The following is a 15535-nucleotide window of genomic DNA, read 5'->3' as shown; positions in this document are numbered from 1 at the left end:
CACCACATCTCAAAAGCATCTATTCTTCTGCACTCGACCTTCCTTATGGTCCAGCTCTCACAGCCATACATTACTACAGGGAATACCATTGCTTTGACTATACAGACTTTTGTTGGCAGGGTGATGTCTCTACTTTTTATTATACTGCCCAGGTTCGCCATAGCTGTCCTCCCAAGTAGCAAACGTCTTTTAATTTCATGGCCACACTCACCATCTGCAGTGATTTTGGATCCCAGAAATGTGAAGTCTGTCACTACTTCCATGTCTTCCCCTTCTATTTGCCAAGGTGTGATGGGGCCAGATGCCATGATCTTAGTTTTTTTTTTATGTTGAGTTTCAAGCCTACTTTTGTGCTCTCCTCTTTCACCCTCAACAAGAGGTTCTTTAGGTCCTCATTTTCTGCCATTAAAATAGTGTCATCTGCATATCTGAGGTTGTTGATGCTTTTCCCAGCAATCTTAATTCCAGTTTGTGCTTCATCCAGGCCAACATTCCGCATGATGTACTCTGCATATAAATTAAATAAGCAGGGTGGCAATATACATCCTTGTCGAACTCCTTTTCCTATTCTAAACCAATCAGTTGTTCCATATCCCATTCTGACAGTTGCTTCTTGACCCTTATACAGGTTTCTCAGGAGACATGTGAGGTGGTATGGTAATCTCATCTCTTTAAGGACTTGCCACAGTTTGTTGTGATCCACACAATCAAGGCTTTAGCATAGTCAATGAAGCAGAAATAGACATTTTTCTGATACTCCCATGCTTTCTCCATAATCCAGCGAATGTTGGCAGTTTGATCTCTAGTTCCTCTACCTCTCCAAAACCCAGCTTGAACTTCTGGTAGTTCCCAATCTACATACTGCTGAAGCCTAGCTTGTAGGATCTTTAACATGACCTTGCTGGCATGTGAAATGAGTGCAATGGTGCGATAGTTTGAACATTCCTTGGCATTACCCTTCTTTGGGATTGGAATATAAACTGACCTTTTCCAATCCTGTGGCCACTGTTTTGTTTTCCAAATTTGTTGACATAATGTGTGCATCACTTTAACAGCATCATCTTTTAGGACTTTGAATAGCTCAACTGGGATCCCATCATCTCCACTCGCTTTGTTGTTAGTAATACTTTCTAAGGCCCATCTGACTTCACGCTCCAGGATGTCTGGCTCAAGGTCATTGATTTCACTGCCATGGTTGTCCAGGATATTGAGATCCTTCTTGTATAATTCTTCTGTGTATTCTTGCCACCTCTTCCTAATCTCTACTGCTTCTATTAGGTCCCTACTGTTTTTGTTCTTTATCATGGCCATCTTTGCACGAAACGTTCCCTTGATTTCTCCAATTTTGTTTAATAGATCTCTTGTCCTTCCCATTCTATTATTTTCCTCTATTGCTTTGCATTGTTCCTTCAGGAAGGTCTCCTTATCTCTCCTTGCTGTTCTCTGGAAATCTGCATTCAGTTGGGTGAATCTTTCCTTTTCACCTTTGCCTTTTGGTTTTCTTCTTTCCTCAGCTATTTGTAAAGCTTCATCAGACAGCCACTTTGCTTTCTTGCATTTCTTTTTCTTTTGGGATGGTGCTGATTGCTGCCTTCTGTACAATGTCACGAACCTCCGTCCATAGTTCTTCAGGCACTCTATCAACTCTAGTTCCTTAAACCTATTCTTCACCTCCACTTAAGGGATGTGATCAAGGTCAAACCTGAATGGCCTAATGGCTTCCCCAGTTTTCTTCAGTTTAAGCCTGAATTTTGTGATTAGCTCATGATCTGAACCGCAGTCAGCTCCAGGTCTTGTTTTTGCTGACTGTAAGGAGCTTCTCCATCTTTGACTGCAGAGTATATAATCGATCTGATTTCTGTGTTGCCCATCAGGTGATGTCCACGTGTAGGGTTGCCTTTTAGGTTGTTGGAAGAGGGTGTTTGCTATGACTAGCTTGTTCTCGTGACAAAACTCTATTAGCCTTTGCCCGGCTTCGTTTTGTTCTCCAAGCCAAACTTGTCAGTTGTTCCGGTCACCTTTTGACTTCCTACTTTGGCATTCCAGTCCCCTATGATGAGGAGGACATCTTTTTTTGGTGTTAATTCTAAGATGTGTTGTAGATCTTCATAATTCTGATACACTATTATAAAAGAGAAATACATTGGAATACTGTGGATGTATAGCTATACTCACTGAGAGTGTGTTTAGCATATGTAATAAGATAAAAAACCCAATATCCCCATACAGTCCTGGGGAGGTGTTTGTTCCAAGTTTCATAATAATTTGTAATTCAGCAATTTCTCTCTCCATTCTGTTCTTGAAGTTCCTTTGCATCTGGCAAGTATTTCAAAGGGAAAGGAGTCCATTTGTGGTCTAATGACCACAGCCAGTAGCCTTGAGGCCCAAGATCCTTATTTATTTAAATACATATACCCTCTTTTCTCCCCATTGGGGAGATTGTTCTCCCTTCTCCCTTTTATCCTCATAAGTGCTCCATCAGATGGGTTAAACTACAAGTGTGTGAGTGGTCTCCAAGATCACCCAGTGGGTTTCCCTGACAGAGGGGGAGTTCTGACTTGGGTCTCCCATATTGAAGTCTGACATGGTGTTGGTGATATTGTCATGTGCCAAGACTTGGGGTCATCTAAAGATCTGGACCTGTTTTGGATGTGACACTATGTTGGTAGGTCACGGGTCTGATCCAGAATGGATTTGCTGCGCATAGACACCCAAAATAAAGACTCTGAATCCCCACCTTCAGCTTAGAGGATTATCCTCATGTAACATCATAAATTTTGAAGCCACAGAGGGAAAGCTGTTTTTCTCAGGATGGGTGAGAAAGGACTGAAATATATGCCATTCTGTGCTTTTTTATGATACTCAATTGAACAGTGTGAAAGGCATAATTTATAAGCTCACATACAAATTGTACTGTTTGGCATATGTGTGAAATTTAAAAGTATATATGCCTTCGCTTTCTTGAAGCAAAAATAGCAAATACAGCTGCAGACTTCTGCACCCTGTACAGTCTTTTGCACAGGTTACATTAGTTTTTGCCCTATTGAGGGAAGAGGGGGGAAAATATAAATTGAAAAAAAGAAAATATAAGTTTTTGTAGTGAACAAAGTAAAGTGGATTCTTTGGACAGAAACAGACTCATGCAGCCACAATAAGGCTAAAAGTATATTTGGATATGAAGCTAAACTTGGTAACATTGAAAACATCACACTCTTCAATACTATAAAACTAGTCATATTTAGACATGGAATATATTCTTGAAAATGATGTCTTTGTTTACAATATTCACTAGAATTATCATTTTTCTCATGCTGGAGCTCGCCTTATATGAAAATTGTCTAATATACTTTCAAAATGAACAAAGCCTGGCCTTGAAAAGCATTTCACTCATTACAAATGAGAAAAAAAAAATCCTAGGAGTTTTTCCCTCCTTGGTTCACCTCAAGCATTTTGCATTGGAAACAATCCTTTAGGGTGGAAATCAGGAAAACATCCCCCCCTCCATCCACCTTTCCCTTCATTCTACCCACATCTCTTATCTCCGCATAGAAATTGGGGACTTGCTTGCATTAAGTAGCCAACAATAAGCTGGTGTACTTGGAATCCTACTGAAGTCTACTCAGTTGGCACCAACTTCCAGGAAAGTATTTTTTAAAAAAACACTGATAAAATACAATCCTGTGCAGTATTACTCCAGTCTAATCCCACCGAAATAAATAGGTTAGATTGATGCAAATTTGCATAGGATTGTATTCCGCTGAGTTCATGTCTGCACCTCGATTAAAACTGGGAACTCTCCACAGCTTCTCTATTTTGCTTTAAAAGTGAATCCTTCACAAGTGAATTTTTGGAAATGCTTCTCTTAGCATAGAAGCATGTAGTGCTTGTCATTCTGTGATTCTTTGTTATTATGTTTTATTTCTTAATGATGCAGCATAGTTGAATGTGAGATGGGGGAGTTTTTTTTAACTCTTTCATCTTGGGCTGCTTTCCCATTGAAGACCACTGCCTTCAAGCTGTTTTGCCCCTGAACTGGGAAACATTAAAGTATACAGTCTTCAACTGGGTAAAAAAATTTGGGATGGGGATTTTTAATTAGTAAATCACCTAAGGGGAAAGGTTTTTTTTTTAAAAAAAAAAAAACCAATCATGTCAGTGTTTCCTTTTAAATTACAATCCCAGCACATGCAGTCTGTAAAAATGTCATAAAAAAGAGACCTGTGCATAACTTGTAGTTCCATTCTAGCATCAGCACCTCTTACCAATGCTACCTTCATTTGCTGCTTAATGTCTGAGTACATCACGTGCTTTGATTCCCCACTCCTTCACATACAACTGCTGGAGTGACCTTGGGTCAGTCTTAACTCTCTCAAAGCTGTTCTGCTCAGGAGCAGTTCTTGGAGAGCTCTCTTAGCCCCACTGACCTCACAAGGTGTCTGTTGTGGGGAGGGGGAGGGAAAGGAGATTGTAAGCCGCTCTGAGACTCCTTCGGGTAGTGACGAGTGGGGTATAAATCCAGTCTCCTCCTCCTTTCCTTCAAAAAAAAATTAATTCTGAAAGTGTGAAAATATAGAAAAATGTTCAGCATCAGTAGAGATTCCATTCCATATAGATGTGCATGTGTATAAACATACATATCTTTGTGTGCGTTCAAAGCGCCATCAAGTCATAGCCAACTTACGGCAGCCCCAGAAAGGGGTTTTCAAGACAAGTAAGAAGCAGAGGTGGTTTGCCATTGCCTTCTTTGGTGGTCTCCCATCCAAGTACTGACCCTGCTTAGTTAGCTTCTGAGATTTCATGAAATTGAGCTACATTGTGCCACTTTCCTATACATTTAGTTATAAACACACACACACACACACAATGCTGCTGGATCAAGATTCTCAACAAAGACTTCCCGCTCACCTTTGACAGTAAGATTTTGCTTCTCTGCTGCTCCCTGGATAGAGCTGAATAGGAAATAAATAGTGTGGAACACTGCAGAATATCTGTACAAGGGTTCCAGGCAGATAAGCACCATAGAAAATGCTTTTTGTATTACCTCTGTATGTGCGCAGGGTTTGCAGTGGGTGAGAGTATATAGCTGCTTGGCCGTTGTGGAACACAGATAAGAAGACTATCTCAAGTGTGCATTATACAAAGTTATATCCAGTGCCTGCTAGGGTTGGCAGTTCATTTGCACCTCTTAATCTCCAAGGACTTCCTTAGCTGTTTAGTAACAGCAAATGGCAGTAGAGGGGATTCAGTTCAGGATCCCCAAATACATCTTCCATACTTTGATGGCCCAGTGCTTTTCCCTGGTAGACTTTGTTTGACATTCAGTTAAGTTCACTAGCTTGTTGTTTGAGAACCTAGAATGTATGCCCCTAGAATGTATTCCAACACTTCCTGCTTTAGAGCGCTCTCCTTCATTTCAGTGGGATTGGTATTATCATGGTCCTTAATGATCGCTTCCCTGCGACACAGAGCATCAGACATCACCTGGGGCTAACCTCTGTTCCAGATTTGCAGTTTCTGGTCTGGTAAGCCAAACACAGCTGACCAGCTATCTATGGCGGCTCAGTGACACTGAGAAGCTATTGGCTGCCTTCCTTGTGACTTTACAAAAAGGGAGAAGGGTTGCCTAACGCAGCAGTCCAACCTTTTTGGCACCAGGAACCGATTTTGTGGAAGACAATTTTTCCATGAACTGGGGGTGTGTGTGGGGGGGGGGATGGTTTTGGGATGATACAATTGTGCACTTTATTTCTGAAGTGTTTGGTGTGGTGGTGAAGTGCGTGGACTCTTATCTGGGAGAACCAGCTTTGATTCCTCACTCCTCCACTTGCAGCTGCTGGAATGGCTTTGGGTCAGCCATAGCTTCTCACAGAGTTGTCCTTGAAAGGGCAGCTTCTGGGAGAGCTCTCTCAGCCCCACCCACCTCACAGGATGTCTGCTGTGGGGGAGGAAGAGAAATGAGATTTTGAGCCACTCTGAGACTCTGATATTCAGAGTGGAGGGCAGGATATAAATCCAATGTCGTCTTATTATTATTATTACTACATTGTAATATATAATGAAATCATGGCCCGGTTGCTAACAGGCCACGGACTGGGGGTTGGGGACCCCTGGTCTAACACCTGCGGCTGGTGGCCTTGTTGGAAGTCAGATCTGTTCATTTCAATTGTAACCAACTCTGACTAGTTTCCCAATGCTTGTGTTGTTTTCAGGACTTTTTTTGTAGCTGGAACTCCTTTGCATATTAGGCTACACCCCCCTGGTGGAGCCAATCCTCCAAGAGCTTACAGTAGGCCCTGTAAGAAGAGCCCTGTAAGCTCTTGAAAGATTGGCTACATCAGAGGTGTGTGGCCTAATGTCCAAAGGAGTTCCTGCTACAAAAAAAGCCCTGGTTGTTTTTGTTTAAACAGCTTGAAAACCATATATAATTCTGAACTGAATATGGATTAAAAAAATCCATATAGTGGGGCCAAGGACAGCCAGGAGATTTTTCTCCAAAGGTGGAGGAAGCCTCGGGTTTGCAGAAAAAACTGCAATATTTTTAAGAAAATGCATTGTTTGGATAACCCTCCCATGTAAAAAATAGTTTTTCCAGGGTATAAACATTCTACATTATAATAAGCTGAAAAAGAATAAAGTGAAGTTCAACCATATGGCTCTTACCTTTTATCGTACAGGTCTTCCCTACTCATTGCCTGCATTTCTTTGATGCCAGGGAATGCTCACAAATACTCCACCTTCTCAAGTGGAATTTAAGCACCCCTGATGTAGCCAATCCTCCTGGAGCTTACAGTAGGCCCTGTACTAAGAACCCTGTAAGTTCTTGGAGGATTGGTTACATCAGGAGGGTATGGCCTAATATGCAAAGGAGTCCCTGGTACAAAAAAAGCTCTGAATAGCGGTACTGAAGGACACCTTAAAATCTTCTCCACTGGGTCATGAGAGAAGGAACAAAGCCCATTCGGTGGTGCCCTGACCTCTCATGTTTACCAGCTGTGTTGAAATACTTGTGTATGCTGATATTTGTGTTGCCACGTTTAGAGGATCAGTGTGGCAAGGGCTTTTTCACAGGGACAGAGAGTGCAACGGGAGTGGGGAGAAATCTTAGTGTAGCCTATTCTTGCATGATCCGTATTCTCCAAAGGAAGAGGTCAGGACGGTCTGGAGAGTAACAACTAGGTCACCTTTTGAGTCTTAAGAGTGTCCATGTGGTATGTTGTCAAATCGCAATGGACATACGGCGACCCCAGCCAAGGGGCTTTCAAAGCAGAGGAGGTTTGCCATTGCCTTCCTCCTTGGAGGTTTCCCTTCTAAGCGCTGACCCTTGGAATGTTCAGATGAGATCCGGCCAGGGGTGGCCAAACTGCAGCTCGGGAGCCACACATGGCTCTTTCACACATATTGTGTGGCTCTCAAAGCCCCCACCTCCCTGTCAGCCGGCTTGGAGAGGGCATTTCTCTCTTTAAATCACTTCGCCAGGCCAAGTCAGCTGGCAGTTTGGAGAATGCATTTAAAGTTCCACCTCTCCCTCCCCCATCTGTTTGCCTCCCTCCCTCCTTTGTGGCTCTGAAACATCTGACGTTCATGTCTTGCGGCTCTCAAACATCTGATGTTTATTCTATGTGGCTCTTTGAGCAAGTTTGACCACCATGGGGCTATGCCATGCAGCCTTCCCTCTCAAAAGAGAGGGAAAGCTCTCTAAATAAAATACACAGTCATCCCCAGTGAGCAATGACACACTTATTGATTCAATAGATGTACACTCATATATAGAGTCGTAGGGTACAATCTGTGCCTCAGCAGGCTCAATGTGGAGGTCCTTGGCTTCAGCAATCTGAGTTAGCAAGTGCCAGGAAAGACCTCTCTCTGCCCGAGACTTCAGGGAGCTGCTGCCAGTCATATATAAGAAATGCGGAGCTATATGAATCCGTGCTCCTGATCTAATATAAAACAACTGAAGAACATAAGCGAAACCATGTTGGATCAGGCCAATGGCCCATCCAGTCCAACACTTGGTGTCACACAGTGGCCAAAAAACCCCAAGTGCCATCATGAGGTCCACCAGTGGGGCCAGGTGTACCCTATGATTGTAGGATTGTACCCTACGACTCTATGAGTGTACATATATTGCATCAATAAGTGTTCATTAATCACTGGGGATGACTGTATTTTATTTAGAGAGGGAAGGCTGCGTGGCATAGCCCCATGATGGTCAAACTTGCTTAAAGTAAGAGCCACATAGAATAAACATCAGATATTTGAGAGCCACAAGGCATGAACATCGGATGTTTGAGAGCCACGTCAGAGGGAAGGAGGAAGACCTGATGAACTGCACAACTTCCTCACCCTTCCAGCAATATTCTACAAATAAAAATATGTTTCAGAGGAATAATTTTTAAAAAGAATAACGTCCACGTCTTCAAACAGCCTAGAGGAGAATGATTTAACTAAAAATATGTAATGAACAAGTATGACTACTTAGCATAGCTATTGGTGAGGGTGATTTGCCTGGTTAATTCTGAGGACAAACCAGGACTTTTTTTGTAGCAGGAACTCCTTTGCATATTAGGCCACACACCCTTGATATAGCCAATCCTCCTGGAGCTTACTGTAGGCCCTGTACTAAAAGCCCTGTAAACTCTTGGGGGATTGGCTGCATCAGGGAGGTGTGGCCTAATATGCAAAGGAGTTCCAGATAAAAAAAAAGCCCTGGGACAAACAATGGAGCTCGGCCAGACTAACTGATCATGAAGCCTCTGAGAAAAGAGTTTGCTATTGTAGATGTGTGTTCTTTGCCCAGAACGTTTGCTTTGGTGTCTGTGCCAAGACGTGTTTCTGTGTGAAAGAGCTTAATCTGAGCTTTTGACAACATTTAAACAATATCTGGAGCTTTATCATCAAGATTTTTTAGTTATGTCATTCTCCTGTAGACCTTTGGGTGCATGTGTGTTTCTTTGGAACTGCTGGGATATTTCATTTCATTTATACCCCACCTTACCCCCAAAATGGGCTCAGGGATGGTTACATCATAAACCAAGAGGATAAAACAGTAAACAATTAATAGGATTAACAATCAGTAACACCCCCCCCCCCATGTTTTATGTCAGAAAAACACACATAAGTAGCCCCAAAAAGTCCAATGTCCCAAAAATATCGAAATATTGTGAAGGGGCTTTAGACAGGGGAGGATGAAATAATTTGGACATTTGTCTTCTCAGCCAAAACACTGGTGGAACAGCTCCATTTTACAGGCCCTGCGGAACTATAGTAAGTGTGAATTGTGTTGTGTGTATGTTTTGTTTTATGGGGAGCTATTGAATGTGTAGGTATGTTGTGAAAAGGCTCCACATTTTGGAATTGATCGTATTATTTTATTTAGGCTGGTTCTGTCTTTGTCTTGTTTCAGCAGAAAAGGGCAACAGTCCAGTAGCTCCTTAAAGACTTAACAAAAGTTGTGGCAGGGGATGAGCTTTTGTGAGTTACCGCTCCCTTCTTCAGATACAGCTGGAATGTGAGTCCATCTGTCCTGTGTATTGGAAAGTGAAATGATTTCAGATGCCAATGACAATAGCTGAAACAAAGCAAAAAGCCTCCATCTAAGCCCAAGTCAATTGAATCTCCAAACCAGGAATCTTTATGTGGAGTTAATAACTCCCAGTTTTTTTGACATGCTGTTCTCCAAAAATGACAAATCCTTCAGAAATCTAGTCCAGCAGAAAAGGTCATTCCCAGCCTCTGTTAGAAAGTATGATAAAGGCAATGCGAGTTCAGAGAGCCAAGACACGCTCCAGCTGTTTGCGTCCACAGTAGAAATGAGCCTGATTTGTGGGAAGGGCAGGATATAAACTGAATAAATGAAATGTACCAAGGGATAAAGAGCGCTTTGCAAAGTGATGTCTCTACAGCAGTGGCATACAGATGGTGGATCATGATCTGGACTTGCAAACTTTCCAGAAGTGGAGTAGCACCTAAACTGGAGTGGAATTCCTTTTCTGACCACTATCGATCTACAATCCCCAATCACAAAGCACTTTTCAGCAAGTTTGTTCAGCAGGTTATCGATCATGTGCTATACTTGTGGGAGGGTTGTACCCTCCAGGTGTGGCCAGTGGAAGTCAGTAAGGTTTCCTCTTTAAAAACGTAATAAAAACCAATAATGTCTGTAAAAACTAGAGACCTGAGGCACTTTAAAGACAAGTTCTGTGCAATATATTTAGTTAGGCTCTGAACAAATTATGTTTCCTTATTTCTTAACCGTGGATGGATGAAGAGATTGGCAGTGCAAAGTCCTCCCCCCCCCCCCCCAGTTTTATTTCCAAGACCTCAGTTCTCTATACAGATTTGATACGTATCTATGTAGATACATATCTTATACACATATGTATACTTTCAGAGGAGTTCTGTCTGCTACGTGAGGTGGGTGAGAAGATGGATTGGGTTAGGCAATGAGGCAAATGAAGTTTGACTTGTAGATGTGCGTTAGATTTGTGAAGGATGGGTCTATCAGTGAGTGCTTACCATGGTGACTAAAGGGAAACTTCACATTCAGAGGCAGTAAACCTCAATACTAGTGCCAAGAGGAAGGCCTTGGCCTCTGTGCTCTGTTGTTGGACCTTCAGGAGGACTGGTTGGCCACTGTTTGAGATATAGCACTATACTAGATGGTCTGATCCAGCAGGGCTCTTCTTATGTATGAAAAAATCCATACTTGGCATTTTTGAAAACTGTATTATTTAGCATTCAGTTAGTTGCCATCAGGGGTAGAATTTTAGCAGGAGCTCCTTTGCATATTAGGCCATACACCCCTGATGTAGCCAATCCACCAAGAGCTTACAAAAACAAGCGTTGTAAGCTCTTGGAGGAATGACTACATCATTGTGGTGGGGGTGGCCTAATATGCAAAGGAACTCCTGCTAGAATTCCACCCCTGGTTGCCATACATTGTTACATTTTTTCCTGCCCTTCCTCAGTGTACTTGTTCAGTGGGAGATGTGTTGTTATGACTAATAGCCAGACACACACCTACTTAACTTTGGAGATGGAACTATACCAGGTATCTTCACACTGTTCTCTAGACCCATTGTAGAGGCCATGATGTTAAGCCATATTTCCACTCTGTCTTCATAGGGTTTTTGCCAGGGTGTTTGTTAACTTTATTAAAATGATGTAGGATTATAAATAGTAGCTAGTTGGCCTGCGGTAGAACAAGTAGATTTGAGTCCAGTAGCGCACCTTAGAGACCAACAATATTTTGGAGAGAGAAGCTTTCAAGTATCAAAACTCCTTTTAAGAACATAAGAGAAGCCATGTTGGGTCAGGCCAATGGCCCATCCAGTCCAACGCTCTGTGTCACACAATGGCCGCAAACCACGTGCCATTGCCAGATAGTAACTAATTACTGCAAATGCTTTCATTTTACCTAACCTTTCTAATTTCTCCTCAACCTCATATGAAGCTGCAAGTCAGACCATTGGGTCCATCAGTGTCAGTATTGCCTACTCAGACTAACAGTGGCTCTTCAGGATTTCGGGCAGAGATCTTTTGCATCAACTGCCACATGATCCTTTGATTGCAGGGGTCCCCAACTCCCAGGCTGGGGACCAGTATCGGGCCGTGGCCTGTTTGAGATGGGTCACACAGCCTCACGACCCGCCCCCCGGCGCCTCCTCTTCCCCCCATTTTCACCATTTTAAGGCCAGGAAGGGAAGCCCCCTTCCCCGGCCTTGAAATGGTGAAAACAGAGGGAGGAGGAAGAGGCGAGGCTGCGCCGACAGCGGTGGCGGAGGAAAATGGAGGGGGGGAGGTGGTGAGGGGATGCCGGCAGCAAAGTTGGAAGGAGGAAAACGGAGGTGGGGAGGGGAAAACGGAGGTGGGGAGGGGGCGCCGATGGCAGCGAAGGAGGAAAACGGTGGGGGGAGGAGGCGGCAAGGCTGCGGCAAAGGAGGAAAAAGGAGGGGGAAGCGGGGAGGGGACACTGACAGTGGGGACAGCAAAGGAGGAAGGAAGAAAAAGGAGGGGGAAGCGGGGAGGGGGCTCTGATGGTGGTGGCGCCAAAGGAGGAAAATGGAGGGGAGGAGGTGGCAAAGCTGCACCGATGGTGGCGGCAAAGTCGGAAGGAGGAAAATGGAGGCAGGGAGGCTGCGCAGCCAGCGGCCGGAAAGGAGAAAACGAGGGAGGAGGAGGTGGCGAGGTCCTATTTGCAGAGGTGACTCAGGTGACATCCAGAGAAAGGGATTTTTAAATTATTGGCACGTCACCTTTGAGAATGCCATCCTTCTTGAGACTAGCATGGCCTATAGAAGAAGACGACGACGATGGTATTCGATTTATATTCTGCCCTCCACTCAGAGTCTCAGAGCGGCTCACAATCTTCTTTATCTTCCTCCCCCACAACAGACACCCTGTCAGGTAGGTGGGGCAGAGAGGCTCTTTCAGAAGCTGCCCTTTCAAGGACAACCTCTGCCAGAGCTATGTCTGACCCAAGGCCATTCCAACAGCTGCAAGTGGAGGAGTGGGGGATCAAACCCGGTTCTCCCGGATAAGAGTCCGTGCACTTAACTGCTATACCAAACTGACTCTCTGTAGTCACTGAATCAAAGCATTTCTTTTTACCCATACTTTTAATGGAGTGTTGTGTTGTTTTTATGGGTTGAATCTAGCCTGTGTTTTAAATATCATTTTTGGGTACTAATATGGAAAATGTGTTTTACTTCAGATGTTTGGACCGTACGAGAACCTTACTGTTAGCTTTTTCTCCTAGCTGAGAACAAACAGGAGTGGGGAAGAGTCATATTGATTGCAGACCCACCACTCTAGTAATGCTAATAGCCTCCCTGGCCAGAGACAATGAAATGGTCCACTCATGTCTCCAACTTAAATTGCTACCTAGTATGGAAGAGAGATTTTGGGCTTAAGATACTAGCAGGTATCTTTCTGGAGATTTCAGGAAAAGCTGCTTTGATCCTCAGGGGATGGGCAAACAAAGGTAATAAAGAACAGAAGAAGAGCCCTGCTGGATCAGACCAGTGGTCCACCTAGTCCAGCATCCTGTCTCATACAGCAGCCAATCACTTCCTCTGGAGGGCCAACAACATAGCGTAAGAGGCCAAGATGTCCCCCTGATGTTTCCTCCTGGCACTGAGATTCAGAGGTTGAAGGCTTCTGAATGTGGACGTTCGTTCCCCTCAGTCACCATGTCTAGTAGCCACTGATAGACTTATCCTGCATAAATGTGCCTAATCACCTTTTAAAGCTGTCTATTCCTGTGGCCATCACTACATCCTCTGGCAGTAAATTCTACGTTTTAATCACTCTCTGTTTAAAGAAGTATTTCCTTGTGTCTGTCCTGAATGTACTGCCCAACAGTTTCATTGGATGCCCTGGAATTCTAGAATTTTGGGAGAGGAAGAAAAATGTCTCTTGGTCAATTCTCTCCACCTTATGCATAATTCTATAAACCTCTCTTGTGTCCCCCTCCTTAGCTGTCTTTTTTCTTAAGCTGAAAAGTTGCAGACTCTAGGGAAGGTGCTCCAACCCCCTAAATCCCCGTCACCCCCAATCCCCTTTTTGGCTGCCACAGGCTCCTTCTGGAGGTTGCCATTAGTACATGGAGGGCTGCCAGCCTGAACAAGACTTCAAGCATTTAAAGTTTTCAGAAGACTGGAACTTTTTAAGCCTGCTTTAGATTAAGAGCTGCTAGGGCATGCACAGAGTGAGGGACAGAGGAACTGCATGCTTACGCTTTTCTTTTGGAGTCCTTGCTCCATCCGTTGCTGTGCTCAGAGTATTGTGCGCCTCTAGCTGTCAGGAGCAGGTCTCTGAAAGGAAACACATCTAAATAAATAAAAAACAGTGAAAGGGAAAACTGTCTTTTCTTGGAGTTGAATAAAGGGGCTTTAATTGGACAATATTATGATACTATCAATCTACATGGCGTCTCACAGCTAAAGCAAAAAAGATGGATCTTGGTGCTGGTGGAAGATGCCATCAGGTTGCAACTGATTTATGGTGACCCTGAAAGATTTTCAAGGCAAGAGACAGACAGCCGTGGTTTTCCATTGCTTGCCTCTATGGAGCAACTGTGGACTGCCTTAGTGGTCTTCCATCCCAAGTACTAACCAAGGCCGACTGTGCTTAGCATCTAAAATCTGAAAAGATAAGGCTAACCTGGGCAATCCGAGTTAGAGCCCACAAACTAAAAATATGTTTATATTGGGACGAGCGTTGCAGAAGCAGAGGTGGGAAAGGAAAAAGTGACGAAGTTGAATGTCAGTAAATTGTGCATTATAGGATCTGTTCTTAAGTTGTATCTAAATAGGCAGGGAGACAAGTTTTTAAAAATAATTGGCTGTTGTAGATTTTCCAGACTGTATCGCCATGGCCGTGGTCTTGGCATTGTGAGACCTGATGTTTCACCAGCAACTGTGACGGGCATCCTCAGAGGTGTAACACAGAAAGCTAGAGTTCTCTCTGGGTCAAATTGAGAAGAAGTTGGTAGGCAGGTAGTTTATATCCACTCAGGCAGGTGGGGCAGTGCTGAGTCATTGTCTTGTGGAAGCTTCCTGGGCTGTGACATGCTAATGGAGGATCTTACCTTGAGGGAGTTCTTTTGTATATGGATTGGCTATTGAAATTCTAATCTTATCCGTAAGAACATAAGTGAAGCCATGTTGGATCAGGCCAATGGCCCATCCAGTCCAACACTCTATCACACAGTGGCCAAAAAAATTATACACACACACACACACACACATATACACACTGTGGCTAATAGCCACTGATGGACCTCTGCTCCATATTTTTATCTAACCCCCTCTTGAAGCTGTCTATGCCTGTAGTCACTACCACCTCCTGTGGCAGTGAATTCCACATGTTAATCACCCTTTAGGCGAAGAAGTACTTCCTTTTAGCCGTTTTAACCTGACTGCTCAGCAATTTCATCGAATGCCCACAAGTTCTTGTATTGTGAGAAAGAGAGAAAAGTACTTCTTTCTCTACTTTCTCCATCCCATGCATTATCTTGTAAACCTCTATCATGTCACCCCGCAGTCGACGTTTCTCCAAGCTAAAGAGTCCCAAGCGTTTCAACCTTTCTTCATAGGGAAAGTGTTCCAACCCTTTAATCATTCTAGTTGCCCTTTTCTGGACTTTTTCCAATGCTATATCCTTTTTGAGGTGTGGTGACCAGAATTGCACACAGTATTCCAAATGAGACCGCACCATCGATTTATACAGGGGCATTATGATACTGGCCGATTTGTTTTCAATCAGAGGTGTAACACAGAAAGCTGGAGTTCTCTCTGGGTCAAATTGAGAAGTTGGTAGGCAAGTAGTTTATATCCACTCAGGCAGGTGGGGCAGTGCTGAGTCATTGTCTTGTGGAAGCTTCCTGGGCTGTGACATGCTAATGGAGGAGCTTACCTTGAGGCGGTTCTTTTGTATATGGATTGGCTATTGAAATTCTAATCTTATCTGTTGTGCTGTTGTAAGTTGTAGGGCATTTTGTGTTTTTCAGGACTGGAAACCATGCCTTATTCAT

At 43.6% G+C, this 15535-nt stretch overlaps 1 protein-coding gene across 3 annotated transcripts in view; it reads left to right on the top strand.

The window, feature by feature from the left end:
* Positions 1-15535, top strand: part of ZNF532 (zinc finger protein 532) — a 72577-nt gene that overhangs the window by 29620 nt on the left and 27422 nt on the right. The gene's annotated exons all lie outside the window — the stretch shown is intronic.

The sequence above is a fragment of the Heteronotia binoei genome, chromosome 4 (assembly GCF_032191835.1).
Source record: "Heteronotia binoei isolate CCM8104 ecotype False Entrance Well chromosome 4, APGP_CSIRO_Hbin_v1, whole genome shotgun sequence".
NCBI lineage: Eukaryota > Metazoa > Chordata > Lepidosauria > Squamata > Gekkonidae > Heteronotia > Heteronotia binoei.
The sequence above is the reverse complement of the archived record's forward strand: the minus strand, read 5'-3'. Positions and strand labels throughout refer to the sequence as shown.